The sequence below is a fragment of the Hydra viridissima genome, unplaced genomic scaffold, assembly GCF_058129835.1.
Source record: "Hydra viridissima isolate aposymbiotic clone 2 unplaced genomic scaffold, HvirCarnegie_v1 scaffold_6, whole genome shotgun sequence".
Lineage (NCBI taxonomy): Eukaryota > Metazoa > Cnidaria > Hydrozoa > Anthoathecata > Hydridae > Hydra > Hydra viridissima.
The window spans coordinates 18412115-18427127 of NW_028324305.1; the positions used below are offsets into that span (position 1 = coordinate 18412115).

Genomic DNA, 15013 nt, shown 5'->3' on the forward strand with positions numbered 1-15013 from the left:
ATTTTGGGTCATCAATTAACTTAATTCATCATCCTCAGCTCATACAGAGAATCACGTTCTAAGCTGTAAAATCTTTTGAACTTAACTTATTTTTGCTTTTTCTTATTTCTTATTTTCTTGATTTTAAAATATTTACTCGCGGAAAGGGTAACACACTTAAAACGAGTGTATGAAATCTTTAAAAAACGAAGTATGAAAGCTTTGATCTATTTTCTTTTGAATTTTCATTAAAGAACTAAAGTATTATTTTTACTGTGGGAGTGTACTTATCTGAAGCCGAATGAAATATATATAATACTCTATAATATTAAACCATTGGTTCAAACATCAACATGCCCTTATTTCTAGTTTCAATTATTACGATGTAAAGTTATATTTATTGCAAAACTATAGTTATTACAAACAATATAATTATTACAAAGAACGTAATTTTATACATGGCTTTGAAAATTGTGAATTAATTGAGTTGTACCGATTTTCTCGACAACAGAAATATACGAGACGAGATGTTCCGGACAAAATAGGACTTTTACAGTTTCCCGGAAATTACATCTTTTTAACGGGACATAACGAGACATAACGAGACATATTAGTTAATCCTTAATATAAAACTTAAGTAATGAATTTCTGGCACAATTACCTCCATTTATTTTAGCTGCTACTATTAACCTTGTTATAGCATCTATACAAACAAAGCTTTAGCAATATTAATGGTAGCAGCTGAAATCAGCTGATACTATTTCACTTTTTCCACTAAAATATCGTTCTAGAAGGAGATAAATAAACTGTAGTGATAAAGTTTTTTTTGTTTAATGATTATGTTGAAATTTTCGCTAATGAGTATGTTCAAATTTTTGTTAATGAGTATGTTGAAAACGTGAAATTGAAAACGTGCGTGTATAATTGTAAAAAATATACTTTTAAAAACTACTTTTTAAAAAGTCTTTAAAAATTATTTACATCAAGATTTTAAAACAAAAGTACTAAGCATGTCGCAAATTAAAACTATATGGAATTATTTTAAAAAAGTGATAATGAAGAAAATGCGAAGTGCATGTTATGTTCGGCTATTTTAAAAATTAATCAAAGATCAACTAAAGGGTTATTAATCCATTTAAAAACTAAACGTGGCACCGATTTAAAATCAAACGTTTTACAACAAGACGGAGCTTCAACTTCAAAACAGCATGAACCAGTTGAACTAGAGCCTAAAATATACATCGACTGCGAAGACGAAGAAGTAATTCCATCGAAAAAAGTCAGAACAATTGACACGTTTTTCGTAAAGGAAACTTCTATGGAAAAAAACGGTATCGCGCATGGTTGCAAAAGATGGCTTTACATTTAATAGTTTTTGCACATCTTCAGATTTACGGTACTTGTTTTCAAAGAGTGGTTTCCGGCTCCCTACTTCACCTAATACTATAAGATTGATGGTAGTTAAATTCTCAGATTCTGTAAAAACCGATATAATGCAAAAACTCACATCACTAAAAAAGCAAAATCAAAAGTTTTAGATAACGTTTGACGAATGGGCATCACAAAATAGTCAGAGATACTTAAACTTAAATGTACATATAGAGGCGAAACACTTTAATCTTGGATTGATTCGAATCCATGGATCTTGTAATGCAGAATATTGCGTCAAGTTAGTTTCAGAAAGGCTAAATAGCTTCGATATTGACCTCCAAGAAGACATTATTGCCATGACCACTGATAGAGCAAGTGTGATGGTAAAAGTCGGTAAAATGATGTCTTGCTATCAACAGCTATGTTATGCTCATGGAATACAACTTGCAGTTATTGATATCTTATACAAGAAAAACAGCGGAGAAGTCGAAGAATCGTTTATTACATATGAAAATTGTGAAAAAGAAGATGAATGTGGTAAAACTGAGGATGATGAAGCTATAAATAAAGAATATGGTTTGACAATGATTTTGGACCGAGCATCAGCTGAATTGGTTAGCAATTACAAAGATCTCATGAAAAAAGTGAGAAAGGTTGTAAAAATATTTAAAAACTCTCCTGTCAAAAAGGAAATATTTACAGAAAGATATCCTACAAGAACACGGGAAAAAGCTTCAGTTGATTCTTGATTGTAACACTAGGTGGGACAGTATGTTCGATATGTTAGAAAGATTTCATAGACTAAAAGTGTGTATTGAGAAAGCCTTAATTAATGTTGGGTCAGAAATTCGTTTCACCCAAGAAGAGTGGTCCCAAATCAATGCTTAATTATTTGCCTGGCACCACTAAAACTTGGTCTCGAACTTTAATGCAGAAGAGAATCGAACCTTGTCACGGTGGAAACAACTTTTCAATTTATGCCAAATAAATTGCGAAAGCAATCATCACTTTTGAGCAAAGATTTAGCCGCGGCACTTCGTGAGAGGTTTAAACAACGTCGTAATAAGAATTTAAATGGACTACTAGTTTACTTAAGAAAATGAACTCGAAGAAAAAGAAGCTGTAGATTTTATTAACAATTCCCAAATACTTATTCCTACAATTCTATCGCTGAAAAAAGAATTGGAAAATCAAGCACAGAAAGACAAGAACAGCTGGACAGAAAATGTAAAGGAGAGACCAAATTTAGATTCTTTAGACTTTGATATATTATTGAAGCCGGAAATGTCTGCCTATGAAAGTAATGGAGTAAGAGGCACGTTTCTAGATATAGCGCATAGTTACTTGATGACCATACCACCAATAAGCGTAGAGGCCGAGCAAGCTTTTTCAGCTTCTGGTTACATATGCAGTCCTTTGAGGAGTAGATTAAGTGATGATACTTTAAGTAGGGTCTGTTTCTTAAGAGCCCATTTCTTACAATCACTTTCTCAATTTGATATTTCAAAAAACAAATAAAGCTAATAGTTCTACGTAAAGCTAAAAGATGTTCTATGTACTTTGGCTTATCTTTTTGTTCATTAAATGTTAAGAATTATATTGATTTACAAATGAATTGCGTTTTTTGGCTTTATTTACCTTATCTTATCAATCTAATAAGTTGAGTATATTTTTTCTAAAATACTTGAAAGAAAAATACAATTTTCATTTTGCCTTTTATAATGTGCATAAGAAACCTACTAATCCCGCGCGGGATCCCGCGGGATCCGCACAAAAATTAAAAAAATCCGCGCGGATCCCGCGGGATTGAAAAGTGTGCGGGATTGCAATCCCTATAATAAGCCCAAGTTAAAAATTTGGTTAACTAAAAACAAGTTAAAAGTTTGGTTAACTAAAAGCAAACAAAAAAAAAACTTTTGTAATGTTTATGTCAAGTTAGAAAAAAAGACTCAACGTTTAGATGGTTGTTCTTTTAACCTTTTGGTTTTCAGGCCTTATTCGGTTTAAACTTATTGCAAGTTTTATGAATTTTTGCTTAAAACATCAAATACGTTCTGTCCTTCAAAATTAAGGGAGCTCGAAAATAAAATGCTTTTCCAGAATACAAAATCGTCTAAAATAATTAAATAACAGTTTTAAATTACCTTTTAACCAAACATTTTTAACTTATAAACTTTTATTAGATTTTATTATTTGCTACTAAACGTGGAATAGATTGCAGAGATAAAACAATCGAGATACGGTTTTCGAAATCGTATATTTTTTGTTCGACTTTGAAAGCCGTCAGTTAGGCGAAGTTTCTTAAATTAAACGGAGTTGAAATCCGTTCAACTTCGAAAAAAAGTTCATTAAACGATTTCGAAATCCGTTAAACTTCAAAAAAAAGTTAATTAAATGGTTACGAAAGCCGTAAAAAGTTGTAGCTTTAATTTTAAATCGATTTTGAAAACCTTTAAAAGTCGTTAAAACTTAATTAAAACGATGTTGAAAGCCGTAACAAGCCGTAACTTTAAATTTAATTGACTTTGAAAACCTTTAAAAGTTGTTAAAACTTAATTAAAACGATGTTGAGAGCGCAAAATGTTGTAAATCAAAATTTTACGGTTATGAAAATCGTATAAATTTGTTTACATTATATTTAACGAATTTGAAAACCTTATAACTTTGTTTATGTTAACAAGATTTAAACATTGTAAAACATTAAACAAATATGCCAAAGACCCATCGCTCGTTGGTTTGGCAGTACTTCCTGAAGGAATACAGAGGAGATAAGGCCTATGGTGTGTGCAATATCTGCAAGAAGGACCTAAACATGAATACTGGGTCAACATCGACCCTGAGTTGTCACCTGCGATCCAACCATAAGGATGAGTACATCGAAATGTGAAATCAAAAGATACAGAATGAGGCGGAAGCTGCTAAGGAGGACAAAATTGAAGAGGCAGAAGATGAATTGGAAACAGTTGGCACTGGTAAGTTAGTTACATAATGGATCTTACGATGCAATGTAGCGAAGTTATACAACTTTTTTTTTATGTAAACAACGAAATCCGGGGTTAATTCAATGTTAACAAATGTATACAATTTTTTTTAGGTCACAGGAAAAGAAAAAGGGTTCTAAAAGCCAGAAAGAATCTGTGCTATTTAACACAGAGCACCACTCAACTTCGTGGTGACATGGAGCTCATGATTTACCTTGCAACTGACAATCAGCCTTTCTCCATATGTGACTCTATCCCGTTCCAAAGACTGCTTGCCCACTTTGACTCAAGGTTTAAGGTTAAAAGTGGTGCCTGCATGGCTCGCTTCAAGTTACCTGTCCTCTATAGGAATCTGCAGATGGCCATGAAGAGCATGTTTGACAAGGAGCTTCCTCATTGCGACCGAGTTGCAATCAGCACTGACATCTGGACCTCACGCAACAACGACCCATTCATGGCGGTGACTCTTCATTATATCACCAAAGAGTTTGTTCTACAAAAGGTAACTGTTGGAGTTGTTCCATTCCCAGGTAAGCACACTGGTCAGAACATTGCTACTCAGTTGGACAACTTGGTTAAACGTTTTGAGTCACTCAAAATGGTCAAGAAGCGGGTTGTTGTGTGTGATCAAGCTTCAAATATAAAAGCTGCACTGAGGAAGTCAGAGACTATTGCTGATCTTGAAAGTGGTTCAATCACGTGCATTGACCACAAGCTTAACATGGCCCTGGAAAGAACTGTCAACAAACAGCCTGATATCAAGGCTGCTATCGATGCATGCAGGACAATCTCCGCCCGAGTCTATCACTCTCCTCTTGCTGAAGGGGTGTTGAAAAAGAAGTGCCTCGAGATGAATGGTAATATTTTTAACTTTTTAAGTAGATACGAATACAAAGTTTTACAACTTAATGCCAAATTTTTACAAATATTTTTTAATTTCAAACAAAGTTTTTTAAGAGTTTACGATTTCATGCGAAGTTTTTTTCGAAATTTTATTTTAGTTTTTGTTTCAGTACCCTACAGAAAGATCACTGCTCCTTGTGCAACCAGATGGAACTCTGTCCAGATGATGCTCCTAGACATCAACCATCTTCAAAGTGTGCTGTGTGCTCTCCGGGCTGACAAAAAAGAATGGACCACACCCATTCCTACAGATGAACAATTTGAGCTGGTTGCAACCATTCTGCCACTCCTGACCACATGCCGAGTCATCTCTGAGTCAATGTCGAGTGATAAGAAAATTACAATGGATAGAGCACTGACAGCCATTGTTCATCTTGTGGATAGGTGTGCTTCTCTGAGGGTCAAAGAAATAAGAAAGAACAGTGTCACTGGAGTAGGTCCTTTCATGGTTGAGCTCATTGTAGAACTTGAGAAACGGTTCCCAAGAGGAGAATGTGACATCATGCCTTATACTGTAGGCTGCCTGTTGCACCCCTTCTTGAAAGGCCAACAACTGCACGCTTATGGTGTCAGGGATGAGATTTTTGACAAGTTGAAAACCAGTCATCCTACAACAGCAGACTGGATGTCAAACCAGCAAGGTACAATCAATGTCTCAGATGAGATCACCGATGAGTTTCTTGAAGATGATGGTGAGACTGAATTCTGGAAGGCAGCAGCAAAGGTAATAGCTATTAAGTATAATGTAAAATAAATTTCTTTAAAACTAGTTAAATATACATCTACTAATCTTAATGCAATCGAACAAACAAAGTCAAAAATTTTAATTTGAGGATACGATGCCATACGGGGGAGAGGGGGGGGGGCGGTTCAAAGTTAAACGAACTTTTTAAAAATTATTTGAATTTAAACAATTTTAGATTAAAGAAAGCGAAGTTATACGAAGTTTACTAAACGTTTAACTTCCTTCCTTTCTTTTATACTGTGTCCAGCCAATTCAGGCAGACAAATGCTACAGCTGAGGGTCCTCCGATTTCCGTTGAGTGGGCAAAATTCAGAGAAACAACTGTGATAGATTCGAAGGTTAATGTCCTTGACTGGTGGAGGACACATCGCAAAGAGATGCCCATCTTGGCAGGACTTGCACGGGAGTATTATTGCCTGCCAGCCTCAAGTGCCTCAAGTGAGCGGGCCTTTAGTGTAGCTGGACAGGTGGTCCACGAAAAGAGATGCAGGTTGTCTCCAAAAACCACTGAGAAGTTGGTCTTCATCAACGAGAACTTCGATCTGTTAAACTCCTTTGTACCAATTTGGGAATGATGATGATGATGATGATGATGATGATGATGATGATGATGATGATGATGATGATGATGATGATGATGATGATGATGATGATGATGATGATGATGATGATGATGATGATGATGATGATGATGATGATGATGATGATGATGATGATGATGATGATGATGATGATGATGATGATGATGATAAAAAAATGTAAACTCCAGTATTGTTGAACTGGAAAAGTGAGACAGACATCATTTAGGCTCCCAAGGCCAGGAACTTGCACAAAAAAATGAGAATGAAAGACTGGAAGTGAACAACTAAATATTCTTTACTAGGGAAGCATGCTAGGATTATTTTAGATTAGGTAATCGATAATATGCAAATAATTTTTTTACATGTTTAAGAAATTGGATTTATGAAATCTAGAATGATTATTAAATGAAAGGTTTTTAGCATATCTTTTGTATATTCTGTATTTCTGTAATGTTACTGTAGTGTATACTTCAAATTTTTATTATTAAGAAATAGAAGGGCAGAGATTGCTAGCATATACCAAACCAGTTATCACTTCACTTTACTTTATACCGATGTCTTTGAACCTGACCATAGTTAGCTTCTCATCGACTGTGATTTTTTCCAAATCTAAGGGATAGAGTAGGAGTCTAGGAGAACAGAAGGGAAGAGCATAGCAGTACTAGTACAGCCACATACAAGTTCAGCTTAAAATATGGCTTATCAGTTCACTTCACTTTAAAATTTTTGCTAATAGAGCTTGAAGTTGAAGTCATTAAACTTGAACTTGAAGTCATTGAGCTTAAAACCTGAACGAAGTCACGCGACGTTCGTTTGTTTACTTTTTGTATGCACTCGTTTCGTTTACTTAAACGATTTCGAAGACTGTTAAATTTTTGGAAGTGAACTTGAAAGCCGTTAGAAATTTTAAACAGTTTTGAAACACGCCATTTTCGAATTTACACAACTTTTTACGATTTTGAAAACCGCGAAAATATACTTTATTTGAACTAATACGATTTTGAAAACCGTCAAATTAAATTTTATACAACTTTTTACGGTTTTGAAAACCGCGAAAATATATTTTATTCGAAGTAATACGATTTTGAAAACCGTTTAAATAAAGTTCATACAACTTTTAACGATTTCGAAACACGTTCACACACAACTTTTTGCGACGTCGAAGCTTCGACTTCGACTTCGAAACACATCGACCTCGATTGTTTTATCTCTAATAGATTGTTGCTTTGTCTTCACTTGTCTTACTCTCTTTAAAATGCTTTTTTTTATGAATACTAAATATTGTAAGACAGGTAAGATTTCAAAACAAAGAAACCTTTTATTCTAATGCTGTTAATTTTAGAAAAGCACTACAACTTAAACCTAAACTGTTCATTATGAATCTGGGTTTTATTCAAGGAAGACATATTAGTTTTATAATTAGTCTTTTGTGTTACATAAAATGCTACAAATGTTGCTTAATAGAAACTTACTATAAAGCTATATCTGAAAGATAACAGAGAATCTTGTAATGAATATAGAGTTTTCAAACAAAAAAATCATTGATGATTGTAATGCTGGAAGAATAGAAAGAGAATTATGTTAATTATGTTAATAAATTTTATAATTACTCTTTTATGTTACATAAAATGCTTGCAAAGACCTCAAGACATCTAAATATGCTCTTTAGTAGTCTAAGGCAACGCTCAAAAACGCATTTGGTTAATATTTATGCTCTGTTGAAGTGATGTTGGTGCTCTTGTCGGGTCTAAATAGGGTATAATCATATGATTTTCCAATACAAATTCTGAATCAACGACTATCTTCTGCGAACGCGATTAGATTTGATTGTATTACACGTATCTGACTGATTTTACCCGATAATGTCGTTTAAGCGTCTGCGTCTCGGACTCGTTTTCTCGAAATGAACGGGGACAAGCGTAACGAGACAAGAAATTTCATGGAAAAAAGTAACGAGAACAAGGAAAAGGTTGTCCCGGAATTAAGTTATAAGTCGGGACATAAATTTTGTCTCGGAATTTAAAAATTGTGTCCCGGATAATTATGAAGCGTTAGGAGACAATTATATTAACTAGATATCTAACTCGCGCTTTCGAAGTGAAGAAAAATTTTTGCCAGCCAGAAAATGACTTCACAGGTGACTCAAAACAACAAAAAAATAAACCCCTCACAACTTTTTTGTAGCTATAGTGCACTTTTTTTTTTAATAATATTAAATTAAAATGATTATTTATTTAAAAAGTAAAACCAGTTTTTTTGTAAAGATTATATTTTGTGTTTTATGGTTAAAAGAAGTTAAATTTTATTACTATTTTTAAAGAAATCTAAAAAATTAGAGATTTTTATTTAGTAAAAATGGAGACCTTTTAATCTAAATTAGTCTATATTTACTTTTAAGATAATCTTTTAACTTTACATATTTCAAATATTGGATAAAAAAATTGCATCCTGATTTTTATTGTTCAAATTAGAAGAATTCTCTAAAATAACATACAATAAATACATATTTTTTTGTTTTAAATACCAACTAAAAAAAATGTTCCACCGAGTTCCAAGGAGATATATATTTTTTTCAGTTCAATTAACACTTTTACTTTTAGAATATAAAGTGATTGCTGCGGTCACCAGCGGTATAGGGAGTTATTAAAGAAATACAAATGTCAATAAACCCATAAAAACCTTGCTTTCCGCCATTTTTAAGCAGTAGTATACTACATCAAAACAAATGAAAATGATGGAAAAGAAGGTTTTTATGGACTCATTGACATTTGTATTTCCTGAATATGAGCTTTTTAATAGTATTACATGTTTTAACATATCAAATATAGTTTCAAGAACACATATTTTTTTCATCATATGCTACTTAGAAATTTGTTAAAATGTTTATTTTTTTTTAACAAAGATTTATTATTCGAGAAGTACTAGATATTTGATATAGCATTACTAAACAACTTCATTATTTCCTGTAATATACAAGTAACATTATTTACTTAAACATTATAGGAAACTTAATGTGATAATTGTCAAAGAAATAGCAAAATAAAATGTTAAACAGTGTAAAGTGAAAAATGATGTAAAGTACTCAAAAATATTTCTGATATATATTAATGATTTTAAAAACAACAACAATAAAAAGATTAGATCTTATCCAGAATAAGGCTGAATTAGGAGTGGATAAATTAAGATTTTGGAAGTATTAACTTAACGAAATCAAATGAAATTGAAGAAATTAGCAAAGAGAACATAAATTAATGCTACTTTAGAAAATCTTACGACCAATAAAAGTAGCCATTTTGGTTCTGGAAAACTCCATAAACAATGGCTCGTTTTTGGAGAGCAAGGCAAAAGAGAAAAAATAAATGTACCAGGTGTTGAACATCATACTCTGTTTTTAGTCTCTGCAAGAATTACACTTTTTAAAAAAAGTCAAATATTTTATAGATCAAAAAAGTTAAAAACACTTTGGATAAAACCTTTCCTTGAATTATGAGTGTAAAACAAACTCTTGCATTAGAAGTGAATACTGACCTCACCGATAAACAATATCAAATGATCAGAAACTTAGCCCTCGGAAAATGACATGATAAAAAGTATGAAGAATATGAAAGATAAAAAAATATTACGATTTTTTGTAATACGGAAAAATGCAAGTTGTTCTAATTTGTGATCAAACAATTTAGAACTTCATCAACTTTTAAAAGAAACCTAAACAATTGATTTTCTCATATTTTCAAAAAGAAGCCAAAAGAAACTTTATCACTTCTGCTAGGAGGGGTAAGACATCACTTTACGATTTCTGAACTTCAATATGAAAAATAATGAAATGGATGCCGTATGAACTTTTTTTAATGACTGCATAGTTGCACTTTAAAATGATGTTAAAAAGATTAAAATAAATAAAACTACGAAAATTAGAAAGATTTTAATACAAGTTTCATAACGTAACAATAAATATCCATCAAAGATAAATGAAAATAACCATGAGTCAATTACTGACGATGATTTTAGCGGTTATGGAAGAAGTCAATTGCAACAATCGTTAAATATCATTTCCTCCAAACTTTATGATAATAATTTATTACAAAGAATTTAAACGTTTCTAGACTGCTGCGGAGACGCTGCAAAATACAGTCAACGCCAAAATAATCCGAACAAAAAAATATGTGGTTTATTTTTAAAACTTTTAAAGATGTTTTAAAATATTTTTAAAATTTTGTGGTAAACACCAGTGGTATGAGGAAACACCAGTGGTATGAGACGTCACATGATTAGTTCTCACTCAGTGATCTGGCTTTGGAAAAAGAAGAGGCAGAGAAAAAGCGCCAAGGAGATGTTGTCTATCAGAATCTAGAGCAGTTGAATTGGTGTTTTAAATCATTTTAATTAATCTTTATTAAACTATTTTTATTAAATATTAATTATTTCATTGTTGATTTAGAATTTTTGAATCATTTTTCTTTTGTTTACTTCTAAATCCAAAACCTTTTTAGTTTTTACAAAAAAAGGTACTTATTATTACTTTTTTAATTTTTAGTTATACGGCGAAGATGAGCGATACGAGGAAGAGCAAGGAGGACATACACTTAAAGCCTTGGATAGAGGCCTTAGAAAGAGGAAGTTGGTAGGGCCATCCACACCTGAGAAAGCAAAAAACATTGATGCATACATGAAGTATAAGCTGAAGGACAAACAGAAGCTACGAGGAGACATAGAAATTGCCAAGTTCTTGGCCAGATGCAACCTTCCCTTCAATCTGGTAGAAACTGAAATAAAGAGTCTAATATATTTTACGATGAGGACTGCCAATGGCTGCTTAGATGACCATTGAAATAGCGTTTTGCCATTTTAATCAAGATTTAGGTACAAAAATGAACAAAAAACCTTTTGTTCCAATAATTTTTAAAAAATTTAAAAAGTTAAAAAACTTGTCTCGTAATATCTTGAAAAACATCGAAAAAATATTTTAAATCTCGTTAATTTCTCTTTATTCTCGTAATTTTGTCATGTTTCGAGAATTTGTTTTGAGAGGTTACGAGAAGTAACGAAATTCTCAATTGAGGATCTCGTTATCTCGTAACCTCTCGAAACAAATTCTCGAAACTTGTTGTTGTGGTTTTAATATTCGACAATGTGCCAATAATAAGCTTTGCTAATTATTGACAAGATTCACACGCTGCATAATTTTATTATTATAACGGTTTTTATAACGATTATTAATTGTTGACAAGAGTCACAAGTTGTATGTTTAAATGCTATATATAGCGAACAATTTTTTTGTAAAGCTGTCGAGGTTGTTGACAAGTAATAAAGATATTAGAAACTAAAAAAATGGCTCTTAAATGCGTAGAACAACAAGCTAACCGGCCGTGTCTATTATCTCCGCAATATGAAGATGGACAGCCAAAGCGATTTATTCGGCAGATGACTTCTTTCTTCGTGATAAACAATATTACTGCAGATCGACACGTAGCCTATTTGCTTGCTGCTCTGCCGTCGAAAATCTGCAATACCATGGTAGAATTAACAGCACCTGAACTGCCAGAGGACGTTTCATCCGAAGAGTTGGCTGTAAAACTTGAAACGCTGGAGATAAGAAAATCATCGTTAATCTCACGGTAAGAATTTGGGAAAACTTTTCGAGGCAATGAAGAATCGATACAAACGTTTGCGCATCGAGTGATTCGAGCAGCTCAAGAATGCAAGTTCTTGCCTTCGGAGAGAGACGGTCGACTTCGTGATCAATTCATCATTGGGGTTAATGATGGTGGTGTTCTACGTGCCATTCTTCGGGGATAGGATGCGTTGAGCTTTGACGATTGCGTCAAGACTGCATCCGTAATTGTACAAACCAGATTGAATGCGTCATGTTTATCTGTGAATGAAGAAGTAAATGCAAGTTACCGAACAACTGGGACAGTAATGACAAGTCATATACGGAGAAAGAAAGAAATGCGATGTTTCAATTGCGAATCATTAAGTCACTTTGCACGTGACTGTACCTCTTTATGCAAGAAATGCTCGCATAAACATGCTGCTAAGGACTGTTACAAACTTCGACAAAACCAAGAAAACTTAAAAGGGACGAGTTTGCATTAGGTATTTCTACAAGAACTCGTCCCGAAACAGTACTACCTACTATCGACTTGGTAGTAAAAGGAAGAAAAGCTACAGCGCTTGTAGATACTGGTGTGATGAGCTGAAAATTAGCACTGGGAGATTAAAATTCTGTAATTCTCTATTTAAGTTGTCATCGACACCCCGCGTTGCGACTGTTGATATTGAAACAAGCAAAGCTTATTTTGGATTGTTAGTTGGGAGGGGAGAACGAACCTAAAATGAAGAACAGAACAAGTCAGTATAACGTATCTAATCAACATCGTGAAGCGTTCGAAAAAGTATGGGAAAAGCTAAAGGATTACTACCATTTATGTGCGTCATGCAAGATAACAAAAGGAAGATAAGACCGGTGCTTGATTATCGCGAACTCAACGCCTATGTAAAAGTCTCTACAAGGGATGCGGATGTTATCAATGATACAATGAGAGATTGGAGACTCATGAGTACAAATAGCAGCGATTCTGTGGTGGATCTAAAAAGAGCATACTTACAAATTCATGTGCATGCACGACATTGGCCTTACCAAACTGTCATTTACAAAGATCAACGGTACGCTCTCACACCTTTGGGCTTCGGTCTGAACCTAGCACCTGTGATGATGAGCTCAATACTACGATATGTGCTCCAACAAAATTCTGCACTCGCAAAATCAACAAGAGGATACATTGATGAAACCTTGGCAACCAATGGAAACGGGAGAATGCTGGTGGCACATTTGAAGAAATGGGGTCTTCACGCAAAAACACCTGAATATTTTGACAAAAACCCAGTTCGTGCACTAGGATTGGAAGTAACAGTAAATCCGTCTACAAAGAAAATGTTTTGGAAGAGAGGTCGCGAGATTCCCATTATAAAAAATGCGCTCACTAAGAGAGAGAGATAGTCTCATTGTGTGGTAATCTGGTTGCTAATCTACCAGTTGCTGGATGGTTGAGACTCGCATGCAGCTTTATAAAAAGATGTACAAACGAGGCAGGTTGGGATGAAACTAATACGGATTAGCACGTTAATGAAATGATAAAAGAGGTTGTGGAAAAAGTCATCAAATGCGATCCAGCCAAAGGCGTATAGAATGTCAAACCAAATGCATCTCTTACTGTATGGTGTGATGCAAGTTCGCTGGCAAAAGGAGTTGTGATAATGCAAGATGAAAAAAAAATAGAAGATGCGACATGGCTCCGATCAAAGTCTGATGCAATGCATGTCAACGTAGCTGTATTGGATGCATGTATTGAAGGTCTCAATATGGCATTGAAATGGATTCCTAGTGATGTCTCTATCAAAACTGATTCTCATAGTGTATTCAGCTGGTTGAATTCCGAATTGACTCGTGAAAAATCTGTAAAATGTGCTGGACAATGTGAAATGCTAATCCGACGAAGGCTTCAGATATTTGGAAAATTGGTCGAGGATTATGCCATTTAATGTAAATGTTACATGGAAACCAACAACAAAAAATGTCGGAGATGAACTCACACGAGTGCCAGCAAAATGGATAAAACACAAAGTTGCAACACAAGAATGTAATATCATTTATAAACACGATAATCAGCAGGTTAAAAAAAGTTCATTCAATAGCACACATGGGAGTTTCCAAGAGTATGGAGTTATGCTCGCGTGCTGGTGTCCACGTTAACAGAGAAACAATGAGACAAGTTGTCGCTGAATGTGATAAATGCAATTCAATTGATCCTCATGTGGTTTCATGGGATAAAGGATATCTTGTGGCCCAAGCAGATACAGGTTATGGTCACCATTAAAAGATGAAAGTGCGGCAATGGTTGTTCAATCGTTAGAAACAATATGGTCATTCCTTGGACCTCCTTTCGAAGTTCTCCTAGATAATTGTAAGTTGTTTAGATCTCAGACTATGCAAGCTATGGCGTCGAAGTGGGGAATAAGACTTATTTATTGAGCTGTTGAAAAACCATCTGGAAATGGAATTGTTGAAAGAATTCGTCGAACGGTAAAAAGAACAAAAGCGAGAGCAAAATGTGGTATACCCATGTCTGTATTCTTAATCAACAACGTTCCATCAAAACACGGCAGACCTTTTGAAATCTTTTGCCAACAATACAAACGCGTCCGAACTCCTGGAATCGATAAAATTGATTCAACACAAAAACCCCTAACTAAGTTTCAAGCATGGAAAGTTGAAGTTAATGGGCATACGTTGTAATGACACTTTTCTCATCTGCAGCATCGTTGTGGGGACAAGAAAGACATAACAACTGATGACGATTACGATCTGACACTGGTTAAACCTCCCAAATCTAACTAAGAACGCGTTGTAATTAAAGATCCAAGTTCTCAAACAAATCCCCTGGGCAATGGTG

General features: G+C 34.0%; 1 pseudogene; it reads left to right on the forward strand.

Moving 5' to 3' along the window:
* The first annotated feature begins 4162 nt into the window (after nucleotides 1-4162).
* On the forward strand, nucleotides 4163-5040 carry LOC149887359 (uncharacterized; annotated as a pseudogene).
* Nucleotides 5041-15013: the final 9973 nt, after the last annotated feature.